This window comes from Lissotriton helveticus, chromosome 10 (genome assembly GCF_964261635.1).
Source record: "Lissotriton helveticus chromosome 10, aLisHel1.1, whole genome shotgun sequence".
Lineage (NCBI taxonomy): Eukaryota > Metazoa > Chordata > Amphibia > Caudata > Salamandridae > Lissotriton > Lissotriton helveticus.
This window is the reverse complement of record NC_136071.1, coordinates 356,114,938-356,129,691: the sequence shown is the minus strand read 5'-3', so window position 1 is coordinate 356,129,691 and position 14,754 is coordinate 356,114,938. Positions and strand designations below refer to the sequence as shown.

At 45.3% G+C, this 14,754-nt stretch overlaps 1 protein-coding gene across 8 annotated transcripts in view; it reads left to right on the top strand.

Moving 5' to 3' along the window:
- Positions 1-2,155: 2,155 nt before the first annotated feature.
- The window catches only part of LOC144783823 (uncharacterized), a 982,913-nt gene continuing 970,314 nt past the window's right edge, over positions 2,156-14,754 (top strand). For 7 of the 8 annotated variants that reach the window (XR_013601608.1, XR_013601607.1, XM_078662569.1 and 4 more), the window contains exon 1: positions 2,156-2,364. The gene's annotated coding sequence lies outside the window, so the exon portion shown is untranslated. The remainder of the gene's footprint in view (positions 2,365-14,754) is intronic. The other variant, XM_078662573.1, reaches the window with a different exon arrangement.

Below are 14,754 nucleotides of genomic sequence, written 5' to 3'. Positions count from 1 at the left end.
GTGTAAAAGTATATTAGAGATGTACGAGGGAATTTAGAGGACCCAATAGAGTTAGGAGACCAATCACAATGTATTTGAGACAACCACTACTAGCTCCTTACAGATGTTGTGATTTAATTAAAGGGAATCTATGTTATGGTTGTTTTGGACCCTGTAGAGCGTTAGAGTTGTTGGGGGTTTCAGGTAGATAGTGTTTGCTACATTCAGACACGACACATAAAGGTGATTGTTCCGACTTTTGTTCACCGAAGTTGCAAAATGACCACAGAGGGCGTGGGAAGTGGGTGTAGTTATGTCGTTACAAGCAACTTAAGTTTGTCCGGTATCAAAGAGGTGTGACTGATTGGCAGTTGGTTTGGGTGTTGGGATAAGAATTTACAAACAAGGATGGGTCAAATTATTGATTTTAAACTGTTGGGTGTGGTGACGGGCTTAGACTTTTCTGGATCTACCCGCAAATTCGTTTCCAACACATTCATTTAAAATAGGTGTGCTAACATAAGAAAGGGTGAAAGGTTGTTCAGAAGTTGGAAATTGTGAGATGGAGTTTGGATTATCATTAGGTACGGTTGTTGGATAATGTATACTTGTGTTAACATGACTTTTTTGCTGGTATTTTAGGTGCTGTTACCGTCATGGCAAGTGTGGACATTTGTTCGCAAAATGGGCAGCAGAGACAATTTGCAAAATAACTTGGTTTTAATAAAAACGAGAGTGCAGAACAAAGGTGGTGTAAAGAGGCGGGATGTAATAGGGGAGTTGCTGCTGATGCTAGTGATGCTAGCTAATTCAGGACAGAGGCTGTCTCCATGTGTTTTATATACACTTAAATAAGAATAACATTGCTCAATTGTAGAGCATAGCACTGATATCGAGATCTGAGAGAACTGCGTCTTTGGGTAGGAACGCGTGTACTTTGGACAAAGTTAATCCCACAAACTTTATGGAGAGGGACACTGAAAACTGCTATTGTTGACAAAGCTAGAAGAAATTGAATAAGGTGAGACACTTGTGTAGGGCTGAGAATATATAGAAAAGGTTATTCAGATAGACTTTTCGTTTGAAGAGTTGCAATTTTTTATGGGCAATGGAGTACACTTCTCCTTTATGGGCATGAATTGAGGGACATGTTGGCAACGTTATTAGGGTAACAGTTTTGGTTTTAGTTTGGTATGGCACAAAAAGTCCTCCCAGGAGATTTCTTCTGAGTAGCAGGTTACGCTGCTGGGCGGGTGGATTAGCTAGGCGGAGGGAAGGGTGTAGGGTGTGGAGGAGTTTTGATGTTGCTCTTAACAATGAAAACAGAAGCTGTTTGAAAGGATGCTGGCCATGGAGTTGAGTTATCAGGGATGCTGGGTGAAGGTCATTGGGAGTAACAGTTCTTGAAAAGTATTAACGATGAGTTGTTAGGTGGGGAACGTTTTAAGTATTAAATTTGTATAGCGGGGCAATAGCTATGGCATGGCAAGATAAGTTTAAAGGATGAAGTGATACACACCTTAAAGCAGACCTTTTGACAATGACAGATATTTAGTTATGGTTTCTGGGTTTGCACCGGTCTGCAAGGTCAAATGTATAGTACAATCCATGGTGTGAAGTTGGAAAAGAGAGATCTAGTAGTTTCACTCATGTCAGGAACGTTTATTTGAATTTCATCACTGTCACAGGCAAGCACTACGAAAAAGAAATAGAAAAGGCAAACACATATTTGAAGCACAAGTTAGTCAAAGTTCACGTTGAATGTGACGTGCTAGCCAACACAAGATGTAGGCAGTACCCTCACTGATATCTCTAGTGGCATTACCACAGCCCCGCCCTTTCCTCTCCAGCTGTTTTGGTTCATGTTGCAAGTGGTCAAGGTGACAACAAAATTGAGAACTTTAGAGACAAAAGCCAAAACATCTGTATTGACAGCAACCACACGTAAATCCTCTGGTTTCCGCACTTCACCCGAAGAACGCTGTTTTATGGTGCCTCCGACCGGCCTATTTGCACTATTCCTCGGTATCGCCTCGCGCCCTTTCTCCGGTACTGCTCTCAAACTTCACGCTTCGCCCTTTTCCAAAACACCAACCTGTCAGCCCCAAAGACAGCCTGCCCCTTCCCACAATGCATCGCGGCGGCTACGCTTTCCGCCTCCTCCTCCCTCACTTCCTGGTCGGGTTTGTTGCTGTTCTCAGTCCTCACTCTCAAGCTCTGCTGGAGACCGAGGGGGACCCCGAAAGCTCACCCTCTGCTCCACGCACAGGAAAGGGGGAAAGAGTCCCGGAGGTGCGAACACAACGCTCCTCGCCAGGGACATGCCCTACGGGCATCGGCTGCTGTCGGCGAAGAGAAGGCAGCATGTCTGCAGGGACTGCAAAGGTAAAGGGGGTGGGCAGTGCATGGGTACAGAAGGCTGCAGCAGGTACATTGGAAGGGTATGCTTACGGTGGTTAAGCCACTCAAGGAGTTGTAGTGTTGTTAATTCAAATGCATTTACACTGGAACGAAGGGTTTCATTCGGTTAACACTCTGCATGTATGCGATGCAGTACAACTAGTGATGTGCGTACGATTATGTGTAGATATGTATAATCTGTTGTATATATCTGGTGCGCATCACAGTTTGTCACAACGTGTTGTGTGTCTACTCAGCTCCTTACAGTTAGTTCCTGTGTACTCATTTATGTGCACGTACTTTATACTGTATAGTAATTTAAAAATGCAGTTCGTTTGTACTTTTTCTTGCAAAATTACAATGGGTAAAACGATGTTCATGTATTCGGCTCTGTACATTCGGTACTGAGCAAATACATTTGTGCAATACTGGATGTACACTTATTAATCATAGAGTAATGTACACTCACTATATTTTTGGCACGGCCAGCGTCTAGCGCATTGCACAGTACATGCAATATAGGCTATGGACTATAACATGACGTCACTTATTTACACAGTGTGTGCTGATCCTGTGCATTTATTTATCATGCGAAGCTTATATACTTGATGCTATACGGCTGTCACTTTTTCATTTATCTAGAGATGGAAGGGTCTTATTTTACATTGTTCGTCGCATATTCTATTCTAAAGCATTTAAGGGGCACTCAGAATTGCACAGTTATTGTTTATAAAGGCATGGATGTATTTAGTGACTTGGTTATGAGTTGTATAGTTAAGGATGTCTTCTCTAAGCTGGACTGTAATATTGAAAGGATTGTGTTTGCATTTGGCGTGATACTTATTTATAAAGCAGTTCTGTGCGTTCTCTTTTGTATAGTGATCTTTTACTTTATACTATAATCGTATTACTCATAAACCACTGAATGCTTTCCTTTGTTTTTCGATATTAATGACGTGATGTATCTGTATGACACACTGTATAGTATACACCACACTGTACAGTCAATGTAGCTTCTACTGTATACTTGCCATGTGTACCTGGTACTATCTTCCTATTATACAACCTGTATGCCAATTATACAAACTATATGAACATGCAGCTATGCAGTTATTTTTATTCAGTTCAGTACATGTAGTATTAGTCAGAACATGATGAACATGCACTTTGTGCTGTACATTTACTAGCTACTGTGTGCCATACACATTCTAAATGCTGTGCATTTATTGTTCATAAGGATTTAAGTGTGGTACAGATATTTAAGCTCTACACATATTTGGTATTTTTTCTTTTATTATTATTAATAAAACATGACAGTGCCAAGTAGCTGGCACGTTTTGTGAATCTTGAAGCTGGAGAAGTAACTAACACCAAGCAAATACAAATACCCAAACTCAGATTTACAAAACTCTTGAGAGAAAGCCAGAAATGTGTGCTTTCATAGATTTAACTCTCACGTTGGCACGCTATGTCTAACTATTTAGACATTACCCAAAAAGTCTTGGCCCACTCCTAGGAATCGGTTTCAGTTCCGTTTTTCCAATGGTACTCGCACGCATAAATTTCACAGGTTTGAATTTGTGCTTGCTTAAGAACAGAGTATAAAAGGAGGGTTTACCCAAACATGGTCACTGGGACCTGGGTTCAATAAGTACTGAGAGGAAGGGGTCCCAGCTTAAGTGTAAAGTAATGTGTATAATTTCTAACAATAAATTAAACAAACAATAAATGAGTCCACATTGTTTTATTCACAACGGGACTGGATATACTGAATATATACAAGAACAAATCAAGAATGCAATTGGTTGTACAGTGCCCCGAGAGGAAGGGGAAGGTAAGTGCTCAGGTGAGGATAAAGTGATAGACAGAAATACGTGACAGTAAAATCAATATATTAAGGAGACTGTATTGCCGAATCATATACAGTGTAGTGGACCAAAGGTTCATCACAATTAGATTAAAGAGTCATACTTCACATATAACAATAAATGAAATAAATGTTGGAGTGAAGTTGATGGTGAAATGGATAATTGTCCACGTTTTGACCCTCAAATGCAGGGATTAGTTGTGCCCTTGCTGCGGGGTCTTCATCAGGACAGAGAGGGGGGGCAGGCAACCGTGAAACGTAGTTTGAAGGGCGCGGTAAATGGCCACCGTCTACTTGGATCCTGTCAAGAAGTTCATGCCGCGTGGTAAAAATCAATGTCGCCACGGGATGCTGTGAGCGGTTAGTGCGATATCAGAATGTTCCCAGTGATTGGGAAGACGCCCTTGGGACCGGCAATAATTCAGAAGTCCGGACAACTTGGAAAAGCCGATTCACTATGGAGACGGACGGTCTCCATAGTGAATCAACTAACAGGAACTGCAGCTCGCCACCGCGGCGTCCTTTGTCCGATTCAGTCGGCTTTTCCAAGTTGTCCGGACTTCTGAATTATTACCGGTCCCAAGGGCGTCTTCCCAATCACCGGGAACATTCTGATATCACACTAACCGCTCACAGCATCCCGTGGCGACATTGATTTTTACCACGCGGCATGAACTTCTTGACAGGATCCAAGTAGACGGTGGCCATTTACCGCGCCCTTCAAACTACGTTTCACGGTTGCCTGCCCCCCCTCTCTGTCCTGATGAAGACCCCGCAGCAAGGGCACAACTAATCCCTGCATTTGAGGGTCGAAACGTGGACAATTATCCATTTCACCATCAACTTCACTCCAACATTTATTTCATTTATTGTTATATGTGAAGTATGACTCTTTAATCTAATTGTGATGAACCTTTGGTCCACTACACTGTATATGATTTGGCAATACAGTCTCCTTAATATATTGATTTTACTGTCACGTATTTCTGTCTATCACTTTATCCTCACCTGAGCACTTACCTTCCCCTTCCTCTCGGGGCACTGTACAACCAATTGCATTCTTGATTTGTTCTTGTATATATTCAGTATATCCAGTCCCGTTGTGAATAAAACAATGTGGACTCATTTATTGTTTGTTTAATTTATTGCTTAAGAACAGAACACTAAAGTGCATTTGCACTTATTAATTTTGTGGCGTTCTAAAACGCATGAGATTCAGGCCAATTAAGAAAAGATCAGTGGGTAAACTATAGAAATGTGCGGTTAGGCAGGGCCGCTGGATTCATGAGATTTTGCGGCACTTTTTTGCATAATTATGTATTTACCGCATTTTCCACATAATCAATCATCTACTGCATAATCGGTAGATGTTAAACATTTTTTAGTTTCTAGCTCACACGTATCAAAAGTTACTAAAGTCGCAGTGATGGGTATGCGCACAGTGGAGGGCCCTTTGCAAAGGCTAATGGGTCATCTTTCCGTCGCTTTTTCCAATATTTGATTGTTAAACTGGTACTAATGAAGTGACATTTTTTCCCAGACAGTATTTCTGTGTATAAAAATGACAAAATAATAAAGTAATAATGTAAAAAAAATGTGCCACATTATGCTGCATAATATGCCACATAATGTAGTCAACCCTGCCACATAATTAGGTAAGATATGCTACAGACGAGACACATCCCCAGAGAAAATCGATGTACATCAAAGCCCTCTGCGTTAATTTATGAAGACATTGACCCCAGAATTATCGTGGGGGTGCAAAAGCAGTACGGTTTTTTTCATTTTTCAAACCTAAATCTATAAGATTTGACATTCAGCTTCAGTGGGTTTTATGATTGAGGAATAGCCTCTACGTAAATCACACCAGCGAGCAACAATGTGGACACATCCTGTTTGTGATTGTTTTAAATGGAGAGATAAGTCTTTGACTGATAGTCACGTTTAATGTGACACTCCCTGAACATTTTCACCGTGGAGGTCTGAGCATCTTTGCTAGTGTTTCCATTTCTGTTCGCTTACCATTTAGGAATTACGAATTTGAAACACAAGCAGATATACGAATAGTCTTAGAAATAATCCATAGAACAGTTGTATTTTTAAATTAATTAATAATTGTGATGCCTAAGTTGGCTTTTATACTGCAAGTACGAATTGTCCACGATGCTGGATGGAAAAGGGGCAACTTGGAAAGTCCACCATCCCCCTTCCCCCATACTAGGCAGTTTATACCGCTCCCGCCCCGGAGACCTCCTCGGGGAATCTGTGATTGAGCTCTTGGCAGTGCAGTTGGCAGCCACATCCATCATCAAAGAAACATCAGTCATCTCCTCAGTTCTCTTGCTCCGCCCCTCGCAGCTATACTGACTTCCACTCGCCACCTCTATAAATAGATGTCTTGCTGCAGGCCTGGATGAGGGCTACAGATTCCGCGGTTCTACTGGGTAGTCCCATCTGTGTCCGTCTCTTTATTGGATGTCACTTGAAAAGGAAGCACGTGCTTCTTTGAGGTTATTGCAAACGGTTCAATCAGAGCTGATTGGAGGACGAGGAAGGCAGCGTGTGCTTATTGGAGGAGACGGGCAAGCATTAATGTATTAGAACTTAATGGGAATGGAAACGTGCACAGGTGATGATGATGGGAAAAAAAGAATACTTTTTCTGGGGCGACTGGAAAATACATCACTGCTGACTGATTTTTGAATGTGTTGGGACGAGGGAGCACCTGTTGTCTTGGTAATTGGGAAAGGAAGCACGTGTTTATTTTAGTTGTAAAGGGAACAACATGATTTTTGAAAATGTTATTAACGGATGCACGCGGTTAACAGGACTATTTTTTGTAATTATTTTATGGATGCTTCGCACAAAAAGGTACACTTGGGCTATACCTCTTATTAAAAAAATGCCATGGAATGTATGAGAATACATCGAATTGGGTAATATCGACCTGCAATATTAGTGCAGCCACAACATCGACAAACTATTAAGGTGTAAAGCAAGTATATGTTTACTATTCGTAACTCCACCCATAAGCACCTTGGGAGGTAAGAGTACATTGAATTAATAAGAATAAGTATATATTTACGTTACAGTGTAGTAAGTAGTAGGTCAATACAAAGGATGCAGAATTATTTTCAGGCAGTATACTCCATAGTGACCCCCCACCAATAACTATTTAATGCGAGAATTCAGCCTTTCTGGGTTTCCCAATGACAATATGGAGGTAAACTGATTTTGTAGTGGTTCAACTCTGCTAGCTAAGCCAGAGCAACAAGGCAACTCACAGGTAAGATTTGAGGTGACCTATAGTTATTTTTAGGTCTATTTGTCAGACATATAAAGTCGATATGGAAAAATAGATTTTACTGTGATTGGTAAAGTGTTTGAATGTAATTGAAAAATCTGCAAATGTTCATAAAAGAAGTGTGCCAGAATGCAAAGTTTATTAATGGGGTAAGTTGGACTCAACCCCTCCCCGACACAGCGCAGCCCGCCCCTGGTTGTAAAATGTTTACTCACACATGTTTATTCTTAGTTCACATCTTGACAAAGTCTTAAAAAATACAATGAGTAGACAACAGCTGCACACATTAAGTGAAAAGTGAAGAAAACATCAACTACTTTTTTATTATACATCACCCCACTGACCAACACCTGTTCCCCTAACATCCCAAACTCTCCTACACGCATTCTCCCATTCTCTCTCCCCCCCCCCCCCAGGTCACCACGTCTTCCTTGAAACAAAAAATATACATGACGGGATCCTATCCCCCCTCCTCACTTGAGTCCTCTGTTCTTATACATTACTGTTATGCTTAATGCTGCCTCTCCTATAAGCTGTCTTCTAATTCCGTCAATTAGAAGTTCTAGTGGGTCTGGTAACGGTAGCTACCGGGCCCACCAGAATTCTCTGTTTTGGTTTTTCTCACTCCCTCTGAAACTTTTCTTAAAACATCCTTGGACCGGCACAGAAACACCCATTCCTGCATGTTCTCTCCCCACTTGTTGTAATTCTCGTTATTTTGCTGATCCAGGGAAAGGCCAGGATAAATATTTCACAATCCACGTATATATATGGCCCATATACACATTCAGATTTCCTGACTGTTAAGCTGGGGGTCGAGTTTTATTTCACTTTTATCTGAATTAGTCAATGTCTAACTAATCTTCACAGATCAACACTTGATCAATGGACCATTAGTCGAGTAGTTGATGATGATATTAACAAATTCATTAATCTATCTTATAACTTTCAATAAAATGATTACAGACTCCGAGTGAGATTCAATACATTTTATCTAATAACTCAATCAAAATGAACGCTCATTTGTACAGATTCACTGTGCAAACTCCATCAACTTTCATGAGAGAGAAAATTCATTTATCACATAACATTTTAAATCACAAATACATCCAACAATCTCAACGCATTAGGTGTGATAGAGGAAGAGACAAAAGACACATACTTGGCAGAAAATATGCAAAATTTTAAGATAGAATGAGGTGCCGCTCGCTAGTCGTTTCCAATCCTGCCACTGCTCCAAGAACCTTTGAATTGAATAAACCAGCCTGGGAGCCCGTGTGCTCGGCTGCTTGAACACTTGGGAGACGCTGTGGGGAGAGCCTGTATTGCCGACGCCGGGAGCGGGACTGGGAGGACCAGAGGTGCTTGCGCCAGGAGACCGCGCGCACCTGGTGCCTCTTCCCGCCACCTCCTCCCTGAGTGCTCATTACGACTCGCGGCCCCCGCTGCGCGGGAGCCGCTCGCTAGTCGTTTCCAATCCTGCCACTGCTCCAAGAACCTTTGAATTGAATAAACCAGCCTGGGAGCCCGTGTGCTCGGCTGCTTGAACACTTGGGAGATGCTGTGGGGAGAGCCTGTATTGCCGACGCCGGGAGCGGGACTGCGAGGACCAGAGGTGCTTGCGCCAGGAGACCGCGCGCACCTGGTGTCTCTTCCCGCCACCTCCTCCCTGAGTGCTCATTGCGACTCGCGGCCCCCGCTGCGCGGGAGCCGCTCGCTAGTCGTTTCCAATCCTGCCACTGCTCCAAGAACCTTTGAATTGAATAAACCAGCCTGGGAGCCTGTGTGCTCGGCTGCTTGAACACTTGGGAGACGCTGTGGGGAGAGCCTGTATTGCCGACGCCGGGAGCGGGACTGCGAGGACCAGAGGTGCTTGCGCCAGGAGACCGCGCGCACCTGGTGCCTCTTCCCGCCACCTCCTCCCTGAGTGCTCATTGCGACTCACGGCCCGCGCTGCGCGGGTGCCGCTCACTAGTCGTTTCCAATCCTGCCACTGCTCCAAGAACCTTTGAATTGAATAAACCAGCCTGGGAGCCCGTGTGCTCGGCTGCTTGAACACTTGGGAGACGCTGTGGGGAGAGCCTGTATTGCCGACGCCGGGAGCGGGACTGCGAGGACCAGAGGTGCTTGCGCCAGGAGACCGCGCGCACCTGGTGCCTCTTCCCGCCACCTCCTCCCTGAGTGCTCATTACGAATCGCGGCCCCCGCTGCGCGGGTACCGCTCGCTAGTCGTTTCCAATCCTGCCACTGCTCCAAGAACCTTTGAATTGAATAAACCAGCCTGGGAGCCCGTGTGCTCGGCTGCTTGAACACTTGGGAGACGCTGTGGGGAGAGCCTGTATTGCCGACGCCGGGAGCGGGACTGGGAGGACCAGAGGTGCTTGCGCCAGGAGACCGCGCGCACCTGGTGCCTCTTCCCGCCACCTCCTCCCTGAGTGCTCATTACGACTCGCGGCCCCCGCTGCGCGGGAGCCGCTCGCTAGTCGTTTCCAATCCTGCCACTGCTCCAAGAACCTTTGAATTGAATAAACCAGCCTGGGAGCCCGTGTGCTCGGCTGCTTGAACACTTGGGAGACGCTGTGGGGAGAGCCTGTATTGCCGACGCCGGGAGCGGGACTGCGAGGACCAGAGGTGCTTGCGCCAGGAGACCGCGCGCACCTGGTGCCTCTTCCCGCCACCTCCTCCTACTTAGACCAGCCCCCAGACGCGAACGCGGGACGCGAACGCGGGACGCGCGCGGGCGAAGACCGGGCAAAGAGCGGGCCGTTTGAGGCCGTTCGAGAACGTTAGAGACTGGACTGGGCCATCCCACTTACATCAGGAATATCCCCATTTCTAGCGTCCTCTAGTCATATTGCTCACTATGAGTAAAATGGAGACGAGGAGCAAAGCCAATTCGGCAGTCAATGGACCCACGACAACTGCCCCTACACAAGCTAAAATCGATAACTATTTTTTGAAGGCAGGATCCCTCTTGATAGATGACATCACTCTTCTAGAAAGACGCATTTCGCAAGAAATAGAGTGGGTTAGGAGGTCATCGATGGGTGCTATAGCGATGGCAAAAACTCCTGAGGATAGGCGGAATATAGATAGCTCACAGCTTGGTGCTTGTGGTGGGGCCCAGCAAACCACTAGCATAGACCTCTCTGAGGGAATTCTAAGTGATCTTGAGGATATGAGCCTTCTCTCATTGCCACTGACACAAATTACTCAACCACCAAATACAACAAACATGGGAGAAGATACTGATCTAACCACCCAAACCCCTATACCACCAAGGGAAGAACCCCCCTCAACAACTGACACCCCAAATCTAGCAGGGCCATTAAATGCAGATCGGGGTTTAAGGGAGGGTGCCATACAAAAAAGGAAAATAGGGAAACAGAGTAATAAGGAAAGGAAGGGAAAAAAAGCGAAGGTAGGGCCAGCATACAATACACCCAGCACAGACCATACTACCCAGGATAGAATGTCACCCGTGATATCGATTGACCCTCCCCAGGAACCATCTAGTGACACTCTCACTGATCTGCTACCTCCCACCATCGAACACAATCCTGAGTTAGCTGAAGAGGATATAACATTAGCAGACATAGGGAAACTCTTTAAGTCAATCTTAACCCCCCTAGAAGCCCGCCTGATCAAAATGGAAGCGAGGTTAATCAAAATTGAGAAAACCGCATTACAGTTTATGGACGGTTGGAAACCTGGGGCGCCTGGCCCCACACTTTCTAACACTGATCCAAAACATAAAAAGAACCCCGACCCTCCAAAACTTGTAAAAAATACCGAGGCTGTAACAACTTCACTGGGTGCTAAAAACGCCAAATTACATAGTAATCAATCATCAAACCATAAAGTCAAATAATCTATGCCAGTGACTTCTCCAGGTGTCCCCAATAAGCAACCTCCTACTGCACAACAACAATCATCTTCAGTCACCGATAACACGCAGTTCAATACGCAACATAAAAGTCCTCCCGAACCTCCCTTGACCATCAATCAAAATGCTCAAGACCTTAATAACTTAGTGGCAAAACCACAAAGAACAGTTACTGTTAATCTCCCGCCTGAGGTAGCTCCATATACCGTCATTCTAGCCGGGGCTCCCGAACTAAAATCGGATACAAATGAGACAGGGGAGTCACTAAAAAACAAAGTAATCAATTGGCTTTCAACACACAGACCTCTTCCCAGAGGTATGACCAGCGATATTCGCATGGTAAGAAGAGTCTCGTGGGTAGGTAAGAGACCTAAAACAATCAGTGGTGACTGCATACTGGTGAGCTTTAAAGAACCAGGAACAGTCTCATTTATTTGTAGTTCCTTTTTGGAGGACGAGGGGAATACTATTCACCCAGTTCCTCTTTCGTTCTTTTACCCAGCAAATGAACATGCAACCAATGACCAGAGAAGAGGATACCATCAGAACTCACAGGGAAATTGGGAGGGCAATCCGGGAAGGAGGAGACCCCCCTTCAACCAAATGCGAAGACCCCCTGATCATCCGACTATATACTTCCAGGGGTGGGAGACTGTAAAGAGAAGAGGAATGGGAATGGGTGGATTTGATAGAGAAGAGCCTTGGCCTCCAAGATTCTACCAGCCACCACTTCTACCACTGTCTAACCGATATGACTGCCTTGAAATGGTGGACTGACATCTGGCCTTTGAAGAAGGTGTATACCGACAAACACTAGGGTTTGATGAAGGCAACCTTGATACCTCTAACTCTAGGGAGGAGACATCTACTACTAGGAATTTAGACCCACCCCAACAGAGAAAAGAAAGGGGAATTATCCTGGAGGACCCATCCATGGCTGAAGGGCATAAAGATATGGTATCTCGAATAGCCCACATAAGTCAAACGGTCAATGAATCTCGTACGCAGACTGTCCCACAAACTTTAAATTTGCTTTCCTGGAATGTGGCAGGCCTGGCCAACAAAATAGACTCGGACTCATGGGCCGAGCTAATACATCCAAAAAGCGTCTTGTCTCTTTCAAGAGACTTGGGCTAGGGACGAGACCTCCTCTAGGGGTTTCCAAACATTCTCAATTCCTGCTACCTGGGGTGGGAGAGGCCGACCATCTGGAGGCTTGGCAACCTGGGTGGCCTCCGACTTAGGCTGCTTAGCTTCACGATATATAGTAGAGTCGGAAGATATATTGACCGTCCTACTTGAATGGCCGGGTCCCTTTAAATTACTAGTTATAAATATCTACTCCAGGCCAGTTCCAATAGCTACCACCTCTAAAACCATAGAGGTATTGTCTCGCCTCCTAGAAACCATCCCAGGGGATATATCATACCTTATAGGGGGGGACTTTAATTCACATTTCGAACCACTACCTGGACTACTTGATGGACCCTCCCTAGAGGAGGATTCAAGTTGGCAGGTTCCTTCGACAGAAGCACCCCCTCCTAGAGCATGGACACCACTGGCCGTTCAAATAAATACACTAAATCTCACCTACGGTTTGAGAGCTTGTAACGGCCGCACTAGGTCAGATATCCCGAGCAATTGTACATTTAACAAAGTAGGGAGGGAATCCAGATTAGATTACTTCCTGGTACAGATGCATGTATGGAAAAGGGTAGTGGATTTCAAAATAACACCTAGGCAGGATAGCGACCACAACGCTTTAGAATTAGAGTACGCCATCCCCTGCTCGGAGGTGCATGTGTCAAGCGAGCAGGAAGTGAGAGAGGGACACCTCCTGGACAACAACAGGAGGAGGATAAGATGGGAAAAGCTTGCCTCTAGCGAAGAGAGGCTAGCATCCCTCTACGCTGGAATTATCCCTATCCTCGAGGAGGCTTTTGACCTATGGAACCTAGACTCCCTAAAAGATACTAGTAAGGATTTAGCACAGGTACACGAACACCTAATCAGGAAGCTTGAAGCTGATCTCTTTAGTACCAGACGACCTAGAACCCAGGGACCGACCAAAAACACTTGGTTCAACAGTACCTGTCGACTGGCTAAACGAGACCTCCTATCCATCATAAAAGAAGGAGGCCCAAGGGAAGAGATCCGCTCTAAAAGGAGGGCTCACAAAACACTTATAGCTAATGCTAAAATAGAGTGGGATGCACAGCACTGGGAGAATCTATCGGAGTCCCTAGCTAAAAGAGACTCCTGTAGATTCTGGAGAATAATCAACCATGGAAGTGGGCATCTTCCCACGGCAATTGAGCCCAACATTGCAGCAAATGTCTGGCAAGAACACTTCCAGCAGCTATATTCCCCCGAGAATGAGGAGTTAGAACCAATATTACCTACTACTCTTGACACATACACCTCTGACCCCTTCACCATAAAAGACATTAGGGCGGCGATAGCAGGGCTCTCCTCTGGAAAGGCGCCGGGCTTGGATGGGGTGCCAGGCGACCTCTTCAGGCAGGAACCTGGGATTTGGGCACCCTACTTCATGGTCTTATTCAATGCAGTGCTGGGGGGAATGAAAATACCGGATACTTGGCTGGGAGCGGAGGTGGTCCCGATATTTAAAAAGGGGTCGCCCCTGCTCCCCGCCAACTATCGCCCAATCAGCCTCATTGATGTGTCCCAGAAGCTGTTCGGCAGATTAATTCTTGATAGGCTGCAAAGCTGGATGGAGGAGACCGAAATTCTAAGCCCCCTCCAGGCGGGATTTAGAAAAGGAGTCTCAACAGTCGACCAAATACTTAGATTGAACATTTTGTATTGGAAGACGGTACATCTAGAAGGAGGGTCACTGTATGCGGTCTTCGTGGACCTCCGCGCCGCCTTCGATTTGGTCCCTCGGGCTAAATTGTGGGCGGTGTTGGCTGATCTGGGTGTCCCTGGAGATATCCTACAGATCCTAATCAGGCTACACACAGACAATTACGCCCGTGTAAGATATGGAAAGGGCGGTAGGCTGACAGATAGGTTCCCTGTCCGAAGAGGGGTAAGGCAGGGCTGCGTGTTGGCGCCGACCCTGTTCTGCCTATTCACGAACGGGGTGATAGAGCATTTGAGCAGGATCCCCAATATTGACGCGCCACAATTGAACAGTAGCAGGGTGCCAGCGATTATGTTCGCGGACGACACCCTGCTGCTGTCAAAAACACCAATGGGGCTACAGAGAATCCTGAGGGGGTTCTTGGGGTTCTGCAACGAAAAGGGATTAGAAATAAACCCCTCCAAGACTAAATTCATGATTCTTAATCATAA